General features: G+C 37.2%; 1 protein-coding gene and 1 long non-coding RNA gene across 2 annotated transcripts in view; one reads left to right on the forward strand and one right to left on the reverse strand.

The window, feature by feature from the left end:
- The window catches only part of LOC134205894 (chaoptin), a 554,999-nt gene that overhangs the window by 144,631 nt on the left and 394,995 nt on the right, over positions 1-15,373 (reverse strand). The window lies entirely within an intron of this gene.
- Positions 171-15,373, forward strand: part of LOC134205891 (uncharacterized) — a 112,787-nt gene continuing 97,584 nt past the window's right edge. Inside the window, exon 1 of the long non-coding RNA XR_009978225.1 lies at positions 171-877. This is a non-coding gene — a long non-coding RNA (uncharacterized LOC134205891). The remainder of the gene's footprint in view (positions 878-15,373) is intronic.

A 15,373-nucleotide genomic window follows, 5' to 3' on the forward strand; every position in this document is an offset into this window, starting at 1 on the left:
AGCCAGCCAGCCAGCCATCCAGCGCAGCGGCACAGCAGCGGAAGAACGTTGGAAAAGAAGCAATTCACTGTGTCGAGAGTGTCACCGCCGCCGTCGCCGTCGTCGTCGCGCGGCTAGTCGGGACCGTCCAACAACTGCTGGTCGCAGTCGGCTGCGATCCGTGTTCCGTTCCGGTCGTGTTTTCTGGTTTCCTCCTCTCTGGAAGAGTTGTCTGGATGTGGGAAGAACAGCAAGAGCACTTCCTACTACCGCAGATGTGGTTCGACGGCGATTTTGTGAATAATCACAGTGTGCTCCCCTCTGGGGACTTGGACGGATGGCTCTGATGTAACTGGAGCTCTTGCAAGTTGCCGATTTCTTTTCAGTCCGAAGAATTACATTAGCATAATGCGATTCCTTCTGGAAAAACTTGGCTTTGCTTTGTTAGAATCTCATCAGTTGGCGAAGACATTCAAGCTGCATGGCAAAGTTCACAGTTTTGGGGGGTCGGCCAAACGGACCAAAGTGTGTTTTGTAGTGTGTTCCACCAGTAGTGACAAACGAATCAGTCAATCGCGAGGGCGCGAAACGAAACCGAACAGAACGCAGCAACGAGAGTTCATACACGGCACATTGCCTTCCATAACCGAAACAGTGAGCGGATCTTGTTGTGTGGATTTTATTTTCCTTTGTTCAGAAAAAGACGAAAAAACAGACCCCACATTGCACGCCGATGGTTTTGGGGGGCACCAGCAGGGCAGCAACAGCTGTGCCTGGAGCTTGGCGTGGCGCGGAGGCGTGCAACCAGTGAGTGCGACAACAATCAGGCAACCAACCGAACCAAGCAGGAGAACACAAAGAGCCGGTTCGGTACAATTTCACCGAAAGCCATTTCACGGTATGTATCAGATGATGATCGATCACAAAATATGTGTCTACACATAGAGTAAATTTATGCAACATGTTGCAAAAAAAGAAAGATTTTCTCAATACAAGTCGCATATTTAATTAAGTTTTGAGAAAGGTTGCATATGGTACTGAATGTTTGCATTTCGGTAAATATGTTTTTGGTCCTATTATTTGTATTTTGTTGTTTCATTTTATGAAATTCTCAAAAAATAAATATGGTTGTATTTAGCATCTACTTCATCTATTAAGCATTAAAACATTATTTTGATGTAAAATGCTATGAACGCAGAAATAAGCTAAAAAAAGATATTCCTAATTTTTCTTTCAAAAATAAAAACATGTCCGGTTAGGCTTGTCCGGGCAGAATAACAAAACATAATGTGGACTTGATTAATATAAGAGATAAAAGAACAGACAACAATATCAAAAAATTGCATCGAAATATTATTAATATAAACAGTTATGCTATGGATAAGAACAAATTAATGGCACAAGATGCGTCTAGACGATTGACGTCGCTAACCGCACGTCTACGAAGCTCACAAATATGAAAAATCTAATAAATTCTGATAATTTCTTCAATGAATCCAGTAAAAGTTTTGAAGAAACGAATCCTTCGGAAAATTTAAAACTTATAGAGGAAATTGCCATTTTTTTTAAATGCTTGGAAGGAAAACTTTTTCTAAGCAACATCAATAGAGCTTGATATAGAAAAGCTCCATGTGCTTGTTTTGAAAATAGTTCTGAAGTTTGGAGATATCTTTTGCAGAAGCTGATAATAAAATTTAAATAAGATTTCTGTAGTGATATTCAATTCAATTTTCATCAGACTTCGTAAACAACTCATTGCCACGCAAACTTCGTTCGTACAGCTTCTGCAAAAAATCATCTATTTGCAGCTTGTTGAAACAAAATAGGCTATATTAATATCTCATCAGCATTTGTCATCCCAGAGAGGGGCCTGAAATCTTCTGGCTGGGACTTGGACCTTTCTAATCTACCTTTAGCTACGCCAATGAGCATACCTTGTTTAGTCTTACTAAATCGCTTTCAAGTCAATTTCTGGTATCAATATAAACAATCTTTTCGATGATTGTAATGTAAAACACGAGCAAACGCGCGCTGAGAGTTCTAATTTTTTACTAAATATTTCAATAATCTGTCGTTCTGCATCCAGGAGGAAACACAAGCAAACGCGCATTGCACCCAGTTCTCAAATTAGCTTCCAATGAAATATTAAATAGTTGGTAAATAAAACGGACAGCGCACGAGGAGTAGTCAGTTTTCATCCACTTCAACAATTCGAAAAACATCAACAAAAATGTCACACATATTTCGTTAGGCAGCCGTAGTGCAAATTATCCGACATCCCACTGGAGTTCAAATAGAATAACGTACTTGTCGAGCAGGACAGCTCATAAATTTCGCGAACCAAGGTACGCTCCATTTTCGACCACACTGCTTCTAATACGTTTTTATTCAGATAATGTGATGATAAAAAGTCTACGCGTTCACCAAAATACTCAAATAGGTTTAATTTCTCGTACTCGTTTTATTGATGCACACAAACTATGATAATATTTATCAACTGTCTAAGACGAGTTTAGTACTCTCCTTTTAATTCCACTAATTATTATGATATATTTCGTTTTTTCAGATAATATTTATGCTTAAAAAACAAAAAAGAAAAATGTGTGGAAAAAGCTAGAAAATATTCGTTGATGAGCTTATTACTCCAAAGAATATCTCACGAACTATTTTTAAGTAATCCATTTGAAGTACTTTGTCATTAAAACATCCTTCAAGTGGTTGGGCGTTGAATGTACCGATTGGTCGGGGTTCAGCCAAACCGCACCAAGTGGCTTTTCAACTGACTTGTGGTATTTTGTTCACAAAAAGAAAACGGACATCATTTCATATCGATTTATACGCACATTGATTGTAGGATATCCATTAGAGTGATTCAAATTTTAACTTTTTCGCTCTCCTATGCTTAAACGATGATATTTGCTGTTTTAATAATCCTCCTAATTTTTTAGCTGATTTTGATGTAAATTGACTCAGTAGGAGCAGTTTGAAGTTTGTATGAAAATTACTATGGAAACAGTAATTTTTGGGGAAAACCGTTCCGTAACGTTACTCAGTAAGTTCTAAAAATATACGACTTTATTGGCAACATAGAAAATGTTGCAATGAAACTGGTCGTCTTTGTTGCGAAACGATTCTGTGCTTGTAAGAAAAGTAATTGGAGAAATACTGAATCGTGGTAAATTCAATTCTACACGTAAAAGAATAACATCAATATCAATAATGAGCATTTTGTTTTCTTTATAACTTTGTTTACAAAAGTCAGATCACTTCGCAACAACAACTGTCCTAAGGACAAAGGAAGTATTCTATGAAATCATCGGGTCGATTATATTTGAATATTTGATGGCTTGCAACACGGAATGGTCTTTTGCTTTAGTGACGATTTCTATATTAATTTCCATACAAACTTCAAACTGCTCGTGCTCAGTCTAGTTACATCCAAATTAACTAAAAATTTAGGAAGATTGATAAAACACCAAATGTCAACGTTTAAGCATAGGGGAGCGAAAAAGTCAAAATTTGAATCACTCTAATATCCATAGTTATAAGGTTAAGGGATATCCGATACGATTTGTGATAAAATGAATCTATACTAACCGAAGGTTTGTCTAGAAAAATGTATAAGTTTTTGTTGGCGCTCGGTGTGATTTAGCAGAACCACGACCAATTGTCATGTTTATTTTATTCTATGTGTTTATTAGAGCCACCTTTAAAGTGATTGTGCGCTTCTCCAAGACATCCTGCAAATGTGGTATGGAATTGAGATCAGGAGACAATGGTGGAGTGTTGAGCCCACGCGGTAAGTTGTAAATGATCCATTCCTTTACTAAATGATCAGTATGCTTTAGGTCATTTTTCTGCTGGAAATGAAAACTACTCCGGATTAAAAATTTTCAAAACCTTTCTTCATATTTTCTTTTGATATTTTAAGGCAAATGTTCTCGTACCCGGCCTTGCTCGGAATTCCCAGTTTGGTTCGCAGTTTTTCTTCACAATCAAAAAATGATAAAACCAATTGGTCCACAGGGTAATTGTGTTCACTTATTGATAATTCATCATTTGATTAAAAGAAGGCTTTTGGAACAATTGACTTATTTTGAAGAAGGGGAATAGCCTTATTCCGGGTAAACGTCCATTTCTAAAGAAGGAAAAACATCCACCGATGCCTTATTCCAGACAAACGCATATTTTTAAAGAAGGGATCACACCCACCATTGCCTTATTCAGGGCAAATGCCTGCTTTTAAAGAAGCAATCACATCTACCATCCAGAGGGAAACACATTAATCATTGCTTTTCACTGGGCAAACCATGATTCCGATGAAGTTTAACAAATATCATTGCTTTATACCCAGCAAATGCATGCTTTCCATGAAAGATTTTTCCGATACTGTTCATAATTATCCCAAATGCGCTTTATGTCGAATGACCTTAGGTCAAATACTGTTATGTGAATGGCCTGCTTCATTCAGGGATATGTCATATTCTGGGATATGTGTATCGGGAAGTATCATTTTCGGGAAATATCATTTTTGTTAAAGGCATTTTTGGGGAAATATTTTTACCGGGAAAATATTATTGCCGAGGATTTGCTGTTTTGGAGTAATTCGGGCAATTTGTTTTCGAAGCATTGTACAATGTCAAAGAACCTCGAATGAATTAAATATGAGGGATTTCTAATTAATTCATTTTCTAAACAATACCCAACCCCAATAATCTTCCGAATTCCAAAAGTCCGTCCCAGCCTCTTTATAATAGGAGCGATTCCAAGCAACAGCATCAAAATTTAAGAAAATTTTTAATTCATGATTTTCTATTGAGTTGAAACTTTGCACAGTTTTTCAATTTCATCTAAATCGTCATTTTTCGATATCAAATCTTCATATTGAGTCACGACTAACTTTTCAAAAGGGTGTATGTGAAAATGGTTCAAAAATATTTAAAAGCTGCACAGCAAAAACGGAATGTTCGATTGTTATGATTTTTCAGCAAAGTTAGACAACTAAATGGTGATTCTTAAGAAAATGTGCACAGCAAAAAAAAATTTTTTGCCTTTAAAAATATCATTTTTGTCACAAAACTCAAATATCTCAAAACCCTATCTTTTTCGAACGTAATTTTTTAGGAAAACGGTCCATTATATTAGCTATCTACCATAAAAATTTGGTGATGGTAAACTAATAAACAAAAAGTTATGACATTTCAAACATTTCACAATTTTCACATATAGTAAACAAAAAAATTTCCGTGTATTTTTTTTCAAGAATCGCAGTTTGATGCTGATTTTATTGTTAAGGGCCTTGCGTGCGTTAAACAAGTTGTTTGTATGATATTCCATATTTATGTATTCATCGATATTATGTATATTATATGTATAACTATTATATGTATAACTAAATACAAATGAATTAATATTATCCTAAGTATTAAATTAAATGTGGCAGTGACACAATGTTGTTATAGAAACTCTAAGAGTGTTGGGTGTGAATTTTGGTATGGGTTATGATATCATGAAAACAGTTTATTAATACTTATTTTTTATTTATTTTTATTCAAATTTTTTAAAATATCGAACACTTTTGAATTATTATCAACACAGTTTGAGTATAGTTTTGCTTTAATTTTATTTTCCGACAATGGAATGAAACAGTGAAATTTTTGGGTTCCTTGGATCGTTTTCGCGTTATTAAATTGCTCGCTGAGCTCTGAAGCCTTTATTTCGTACTCTTCAGTAGTAGTAAAACAAAATGATAATTTGGTTAAATCTTTTTCTTTTCTACGATTTGCCCAATCAAAAAGTTCTTTCGCAGTTTTAATTGGATGCTCACGTTCTTTGGCTAAACTTGCTCTTGTGGCCATGCGCTTTATTGTTCCTCCAATAGCATCACAAGGACCTTTGCCATGTGATGTAGCAAAAATGCCATTCTGCATCAATTCCGTACATTGATTTAAATTGACATAGGCTCGAAAAATTCTTACGATTTTTGTACTGCGACGCTGCTCCATCAGACATGAAATATATCTTTTTGACTTCTTTATGCTTATCAACGCGTAAAAGTTAATCATTTTTCAATGTTTACGGATACTGAATCGTGTCTTAAATCTTCGGAAATTATAATAAAACTTAAGTGTTCAATTTGCGTACTTCCATTAAAATAAATAACGAATAGATGAATTGTAGCTTGTTGTACGTTCCAGTGATGGGACTGCACTTCATCTTGCAATACAAAGCTGTAATTTTCAGAAAAATCACAAATGACTAAAAATTCACCATTTTGTAATGTATTTTTCGTATTTTTAAAAAGCTGGATTGTTCTGTTTTAATGAAATCGTGAGGGATTAAACTTTCTAATTTCAAGCAAAAATATGACACAAACTCATCTACAGGTTTTACAATAGTTTCTATGTCACACCTATCCGTGGTCACCCATTGCTCAAATGATAACTGATCAATATATTTTTCTTCAAACTCGGCGAATAAAGTATTTTCCAATGATGAAGAATCTGGACAATCCGAACAAGATCGTAGATAGCAATTTGATGTTGTATTTTCACACAAAAGACTACCAGTTAACATTTTAATATCCTTTGTTAAATTGATTCTTTTCAAACTATGTAAAATAAGATTAATATTCTCATGGGTTGTGCACACACACATTATGTGTTCCTGAATTGGAAAGAAGCTTACATTGCCTTGGCCGAAGGCTTGCAAATGAGGAAAACCTATTTTAATATTATCGTGAATTTCCTTGAAGCGTGTGTACGCTTCTTTCAAAGTCGTCATCATTAATCGTTTTTGGATTGCTTGACGCTTTCCATCTTTTTGTACTGATACATAATCTTTTTGACCAGGCATAGCTCGACTTACTTCATCATCTTCAAAATATTGAACTACTATTTCTTTTGTCTCATCTGTTAATGCAGTACTAGACCTAGTATTTTTGGTTGAAAGACAGTTATTCTTCAATTGTTTTGCCTCTTTTACTGTATTTCTATTGGTTTTGAACTCATCAATGGCATCCTGAATAGACCACGAACTTGGTAGCATCGACAAAATCAATAATTTTTCTTTCCTTGTCGTGGCTGCATTCGAGAACCTTTCCTTCATATTTATAATTACCTCATCGTAGTCTGTATTTTCCACATCATCAGGTCCTAATTTGAAGAGGTTTCTTCGTACAGCTTCGTTTATTTCACGGTATTTTTCTCCGGGTAATAAACGTAGTCCATCTTACTCCATTTAATCGGAGTCACTTTTATCCCAGCTATGCCCTCGTTAAAGCGTTCGATGTTGACCTTTTGGATACACTCATCTTCCGATTGATTTGTTGAAACAGATTTCGCTGATGGTACGGTGGCAAGGCTCTCAGCACTTAATACTTCTGGTAATTCCTCAGTTGTTGTCGATACATCTGGCAATTCCTCAGTTGCTGTCGTTTTCGAACTTCCTGCGCTCTGCTCAACCGATGATATACAGATTGCTCTTTTGTCAACGTTTAGACGGCAGGACGTGCAAATGCGTAAATTTGTATTCAATGTGGACATTGGAGCATAACCAGTCGCTTTCAGTTTATCTATGGTGCTTTCGGTGAGATTTCGTAACTCTTTTGAACACTTTTTTCCATCAAACGGCCTACAACAGTTGAGAAAGCGGCTACTCATGTTGTTCGTAATATTTCAATAAACAAAATCACTTTTAAGTTTTTACTGACTAGTTTGGTGTCATTTGCTTGACTGAAGAACAAATTACTATAAGATGTTTAACAATCAGAGTGGTAGTTATTTTTTTGCTTTTTCGTGAGCATTGTCATGGTATGTACCAATCTTGTATTTGTTGTTGTTGAAGTTACCCGCTTCCTCCCGATCATAAAGTCTATTCTCTAAGAGGTATATTTTTTGCAGGTAAACTATAGACGTACACGTGTATATAAATCTTTGATTTTGCAGCTTTTGTCTTAAAAATAACATTTCTGATATGTTTCTATCAACGTTATTATCAACAGGTTTCAACACTATTAAAAGAATTTTTCGCCAGTCACGTGCAATGAAAATTATGACACTATCAATACTTTTGATCACAACACTGGATCGTGTCTAAGTTTCTTATAGATGCTGTGAATAATTAAATCTAAATCTTATGGAAACAACTTGTTTAAATCACGTCCCTTAACAATAAAATCTGCATCAAACTGCAATTCTCGAAATAACTTACACAGAAAAAATTGTTTTTAACTAAATGTGAAAATTGTGAAATGTTTGAAATGTCATAACTTTTTTGTTTATTAGTTTACCATCACCAAATTTTTATGGTAGATAGCTAATATAATGGACCGTTTTCCCTAAAAAAATTACGTTCGAAAAAAGATAGGGTTTTGAGATATTTGAGTTTTTGTGACAAAAACATTTTTTTAAACTGTGCACATTTTCTTTGTCTTTTTAGTTGTCTAACTTTGCTGAAAAAATCATAACAATCGAACATTCCGTTTTTGCTGTGCAGCTTTTTAAATATTTTTGAACCATTTTCACATACACCCTTTTGAAAAGTTAGTCGTGACTCAATATGAAGATTTGATATCGAAAAATGACGATTTAGATGAAATTGAAAAACTGTGCAGAGTTTCAAATATTTTCGAAATGGTCGCTCAGGATCGACTGACATGCCCCCGTGCAATGCCTCATATGATATATAGCATACCGTGAGATACTTTTTTTTCGCAAGCTGTCATGATAAAGAACTGATTCGGGAGTCTATATCCTATGACAAATTTCTTTCAAAAAGCTCCAAACGCGGGAAGCACTGGTTCTGATGACACATCTCAACTTGTTCTACACAGCTGTGCGGTCCACAACAAAAATTAGCGAAAATAAAGGAAAAATCATCACTTCTGTGTGGCGGCTGCCTATCTGATTCTGTTTTCTCGCACTTGTATACAAGTTTGATAAATTTGTTATCATGGCTTGTTATGATTCGGAACAGTTATCTTTTGAGAGCGTTTTCTGCAAACCCTGTTCTTGGGACAATTTTCGAAGGTCTTTTTGGAGAAATTTCCGAAGGAGTTCCTGTAAGAATTTCCGAAGTTACCTTCTGAGGAACCTCTGAAAGGATTCATGGAGGTACATCGGAGACAATCCCTGAGATAAGCAACATCTGGGGGAATTTCCGAAGAAATCCATAAAGGAATTTCCGACGAAATTCCTGGGTGAATTGTAAAGGGAATTTCTGGAGTAATTCCGAGAGGAATTTCTGGAACAATTTCCGATGAAAAATCGAGAAGGAAATTTCAAAGCAATTTTTGGATGAACTTCCGAAGTAACTGCTTTAGCAACTTCCTCGAGAAACTCTGTAGTAGTTTTCGTGAAAATTCCTAAAAAAACTGATTCTGCCTCATATGCAGGAGGTCGTGGGTGCAATCCCAGGTTCGTCCCATTCTCCTACTTTGTATCTTTCTCTATATTTCTCATGTTCTAGCAATCGCTAGAACTGGAAATGGACTTCCATACTATTTCCATTCCTATCCTTAGGGGCCGTACACTAATTACGTAAGCAATTTTTCTGGGTTTTTCAACCCCCCCTCCCCCCATGTAAGATTTTTCCCATACTAATTAAATTTTATTTATATGGAGCGTAAGAATATGGCAGACCCCCCCTCCCCCCATAAGTGCTTACGTAATTAGTGTACGGCCCCTTATACCTTCAACTTGACTATTCTAGCACTGGCTACTAGAATTGGAAATGAACTAAAAAGCTCGTTTTCTACATCCAATTAGAAATTCCATTAGTTGCTTTCTTCTATCTATAACATTGGCAGCTTGTTAACCAAGACGAACCTCTGCCTCTCGAACTCAACTCAAAAATTCAAATAAATCCAGGATGATCTCGTGGCAAGTGCAGAGGTATTTTGGATTTGCAGTGGGCGAGTGATTACATCATCATTTCCTCCCCTTCCCTACATTGACTTGCGTTCTGACGTGGCAGGCGCCAGTATGACCCAACAAATGAGATCATACATTGAAGATGAGTGCTAGTCCCAAGCAAACATCTGTTGGTTCTCTGTGCAAGAACAGCTGATCTGGACATAATGGAGTAGCAACTCAATCAAGCTCAAGTAATTATCGTGAAAATTTCTGAAGGGAGTTCATAAGTAACATCTGGAGAAAGTTCTTTTTGAATTTCTGGCGGCGCACAAAGATTCGAGTAACGACTTGCTTGATGAGTGACTTCGGGTATTACGATCGATACAGACGCATCGAAATCCTAATCCACCTTCTTCAACTAGCGTTCGTAATCATCTTTTTTCATATTCGTGCTATTGAGACCGCCGTACTTTGTTTTGCTTCGCTTGCAGCTCGAGCTTTCTTATTAGTTTGTCCATGGTGACTCCTTTCGACTTTAGAGATAGTTTCTTTGTAGAATGTTGCGACAGCCGTGTTCATTTTAGTTTCAAAGCTGGAAATTATTTTCTAATTATTATTAAGTTTATTATATGTACAGGCGGGACTCGATTATCCGGAGTGTTGAAAAAAAATTCACTCCGGATAATTGAGCCATTTTTTGTTGTCGCTGAAAATTTAACTTTTACTCAAATAATCTTTATTCTAGTTATATAAAATTTAATAAAATATCCCGTTGGTCCGTTCATGGGTTCTGACTACTGTTAGAGGTCAGCGCCGATCCGAAAATCGTCGGCGGCGGCGTTTGTCATAATTTTGGTCGGCGAAAGCTTGACGATTTATTTATTACGTTCGTAACGTAAAGTTTTTTTCCAAGATTTTTTAAAGACATTAACGGGAGAACCTTTTTATTTCGCCGGAAAAATCTAATTAACTGTCCCGGGAGATTCTTCCAAGTTTTTTGAATTTTCAACAGGAAATGATCTAAAGTTTTCACCAAGATTTCTTTAATATTTTCACGGGAAATGCCTATACATGCATGCACGCTTCAGTTTTTTTTCTCGTCGAGAATTTTCCGGAATTTCCACTAAACAGAATTTCCTTGTGATTTTTTTAGCTTCAAAAAAAAAAAAAAATTGCAGCGGAATTTTAACTGAATTTTTTTTTCGGAATTTCTTTGGATTTCTACTTGAAGTTTTTTATGTTGTCCATTTGTAATTCTTCAGAAATTCTACGAGAAAATTTTCAAAAGACGACGGGTCTTTTGGTTAAAAATCATTCGGTGGATAGTCATTTGACCGAATACCACTTAGGCCGAATAATACGTTAAGCCGAAAGCTATCTAGCCGAATTCATACGGTTATTACGTGGAAAACGGTTTGACGGTACGACCAAACAAGTCATTTGGCTGAAAAAGCCATATGCTCTAACAGGTCGTTTGGTCGAATAGGCCTTGTCGTCGAAAATTCCATTTGATCGAAACGGTAGTTTAGCAGGAAGAGCAATTTGGCCGAAAATGTTATTCGGCTGATCGGATTATATGGCGAAAAACGTCGATCCGTTCGGCCAAACGCCATTCTTGAACAAATGAGCTGTCGGAGTAAATGTTTTTTTTTTCAGCCAAATTATCAGTTCGGCCGTATGATCTTCACCCGTACGTCGCTTTCAGGACATTTTTGGCCAAACCGTTTTTGACCTTATGTCACCTCGTCCGGCCAAGCAGCATTTTCGGTCAAACGATTTTTTTCGGCAGCTCGGACAAACAACACTTTCGGCCAAATGTTTATTTAGATCAAATGGCCCTTTTATCCCAAACAACCATCTCTAGGCCTTTTTGGCTAAATGACCTATTTGATTAGACGACTTTTCAGCCAAACGCCCTTTTCGGCCAAACGACATTATCGGCCATATGTCTATTTCGGCCTAATGCCAGTCGAGTTTCAGATAAATGACATATTCGGCCAAACAACAAACGGCCATTCCCCGTCAAAACATTTAATTTTAACGTGATATTCTGTGAATTTCAACAGGAAATCCTTGGACATTTCTGCAGGTAATTCTTTGAGATTCCCAAAGGAAATTCTTTATAATTTACCCCGGAAATTTCTGGAATTTGCACCTAGTGGGCTTCGTGGTCGTGTGGTTAGTGGCGTCAGTCGTCTAAGCGTATTTGCAAGCAATGGAGTGTGAGTTTGATTCCCGCCCTAGTAAGAAGAAAACATCTCGTGAAGGAAAAAACGCTCCGCTGGTTCACTGGGTGCTGTGTGAATGTCCTGTCCGTTGTTTAATGCTAAGTGCTAAGTATTCAGAATTTTCAATGGATATTCTTAGTTTTATGAAAAGCTTTTTCGATTTTTCAACGGAAAATTGCATGGAATTTAAAAAAAATGCTTTTTTCACGAGAAATATTCTGGAGTTTCAACGAGATTGCCTTAAACTGTCGGAGGCGATGGCGCACACCCTCTAACCACTGTTTGGTCCTCCGGGAAATGTGGAGGATCCCAAAAAATGAAAACTTTCTTATTTTATCGTTAAGCACCAATATTTTTCAGATGCCCTTGATGTTGTGGCTTATACATGTCGTGGCCTACCGAAAATTCCAGAACATCCAAGAAATAAAACAAACAAAAATATGAATTTCATCGCACAGCACCATTTGACATTCTAACATCGGAATTTATTCCATTTGATTTATTCAAACTAAGGCCTCTGCAATGCAAAAAATTCATCTACATTCAGCTCGGTCTGTAGTTGCACGTCGCCAACTCACGGACCGATCTCAAATCGATCTACCTTGCTCTCTGCGCACCTTGCCCTCGTGTCTCCTGCGGATCCCTATCAGGAACCATTTTCACCGGGTTATGGCCTGACATTCTGAGCATAACATTGTGTATGGATCACGTTGGCTACCGAGTGATTCTTTTGAAAATGTAAATATTAATTTCATCATTAGGGAAGACCCATTAATTACGTAACGCAAAAATGGCAATTTTCAATCCCCCCTCTCCCTATGTCACACGTTTTGAAAAAGGTATCTAAAAAAATTGTATGGATAGCAACACTTCCGGAAAACTCCCTTCTCCGCTCTAAGCGTTACGTAATTTACGAATGGTCCCTAAAAACGAGGATTTTTAGCGCCATTTGTTGTTACTATGAATATAGAACTGGTGTTTTAATCCATACATGGACCACCGTTGTTGTAATAATTTCTTTTTCATATAAATATTGAGGTTGCTCACAAATTACGTAACGCTGGAAGGAGACGGAGGGGTCAGGCCGTTCGTTACGATTCATACAAACCAATTAAACCTTCCATATAAAAAGCGTTACGAGGGGGAGGATTTTTCTAAATCTTTTGTACGAGGGGGAGGATGGAGATACAAATTTAGCGTTACGTTATTTGTGAATGAATCCATTCTGGATATTCTGATTCGTAACTTACGGAAGGTTTTTTTTGTACGGATCGTAACGCTTGGTCTGACTTTATTTCCCCTAAAGCGTTACGTAGTTTTTAAACAATCCCTTAGGAAAGCGATAAAGTCACTATCATTCCTAGGTGTCTTGCACATATTGGATACGTTACGGATACACAAAGATAATATTTCTATTTTTGTAAGATAGGTAAAAATATTACTCCGGATAATCGAGCCATTTTCTCCGGTTAATCGAGCCCCGGATAATCGAGTCCGGCCTGTATAAAGTTACTTACAAACTAGTTTCACTTAAATTCGCAAGCAAAAGGCTCCACCACCACTTTAAACCATTCCTATCGATCCCTATTGCTCAGTATGGAATTGCATACATGCATACATGCATTTAATTCCCAGTGTTGCCAATTTAACAACATTTTTGGGACTTCACTTTACAATGACCATTAGGGTGGCTCAAAAACACTTTTTCAATTTTTTTGATGGCTGCCCTTTTAGTTTCTGCATACATTTTTGCATATAAACTTCCAACGAGTTTAGCACCGCCCAAACGTTGACCGATTTGGCTGAAATTTTGTCCAGAGTATCAGGGCATCAAATAGAACTGAATAAAAGAGCGGCCCATCAAACTAATTCAAAAAAGTTTTTCCCATTACTAGCTTGAGCCACCCTAATGACCATCTTGGCTTCTTAGAGTGAAGCCAGAGTAGACGCGACAGTGCAATTTGACAGTTCATTTATGATAATTGTTATTCTTTTGCGTTTACTCTGGTGGACACCTTAATAACAGAATAGCTCAAGTGTACCGATTTTAGTATATTATCGACGAATGAGTGTCTTTGGATATTTTTCCTGGAATCTGGAATCATGAATGATGGTCATGATTTCAAAAATTAGTGGTTGGAGCGCAGGAAAAACAACAATGAAACAACAAAATAAATAATATCCAAGTAATATTTATAGCTTTTTGTTGCATTTTTTTATTGGTTTTTGAGTGCAGCTCATAAGAACTGGCAATAAATCTTAGTGTTACACTACAGACTTTTCATAACCATTATAAAAGTTTTTTTTTTGCCAAGTTGGCATTTCCTCTAGTCGGAAATTTAGCTAAGCCGTTGGATTGGAGGTCCACATTTCCAAGCAGTAAAAAATTCTTACTTCGATATTGGTACCATACGCATTTTCACATCTTAAGATCAACTATTTTTTAAATTTAAGAAAAAATCACAATACTGGTATTATACCGGTAATACCGGTATCAGCACCGGCAATACCGAAATACCGGTTTTCACAAAAAGTGGCTAAATCCAATCATCCTAAGTGGAATGGAGCAGCTGTGCTATGCTCAAGAAACACGAAAATTCTATTAACGCTTTCCGCAAAGGTTTCGAGTCGAAATGTACAGGGATAATGATGGGCCGGCGAACATTAGGTGATCAAAAGGTAGAAGCAGCACTTCGAGGAACACCTGAATGGCCCTTAGGGCACAGGGTAGCATAGATCAAGGCAGTGAAGGTATAGTAACCAACCAGCCCCCACTTTGAAGAAAGTTGAGGACACCATCCGTCTGCTTAGGAACAATAGAGCAACTGCAAAATCATGTGACGATTCAGGCGAACACTCCACAGTTCATCCGAGTCGAGCCGGGGACCACGATAAGGTGGCAAAGTAACTTTCGTGCTTGTTTTTCAATATTGGGCTGTAAAGTGTCCAGTCAATTTGTTTGTTTAGCGAATGATATGAACATTGTGTGTCGCTCGCCTGAACGCAACATTTGGAGTTGTGATGTATACTTCGAAGACCAAGTACATGCTTGTGGTGGAACCGAGCGCGACAGGGCTTGGATAGCCTTCGGGGTGGTCGATGATGTTATCCACCATGGTACATCATCTGTGGGAGTCGTAGCACAGTCGTATCAAATATAGGCTTTAGAGGAAACAGGGGACTCGTCCCATGCTCGAGGAAGACTTGCTAATCCTTGGAGTTTCCGAGCGACGCGTGCTTAGGACCATCTTTGACGGTGTAGGACCCTGCTTTACGGCGAGCCCAGTATTTAGAAGGCGCTAGACCTGGAAG

This window comes from Armigeres subalbatus, chromosome 1 (genome assembly GCF_024139115.2).
Source record: "Armigeres subalbatus isolate Guangzhou_Male chromosome 1, GZ_Asu_2, whole genome shotgun sequence".
Taxonomy (NCBI): domain Eukaryota; kingdom Metazoa; phylum Arthropoda; class Insecta; order Diptera; family Culicidae; genus Armigeres; species Armigeres subalbatus.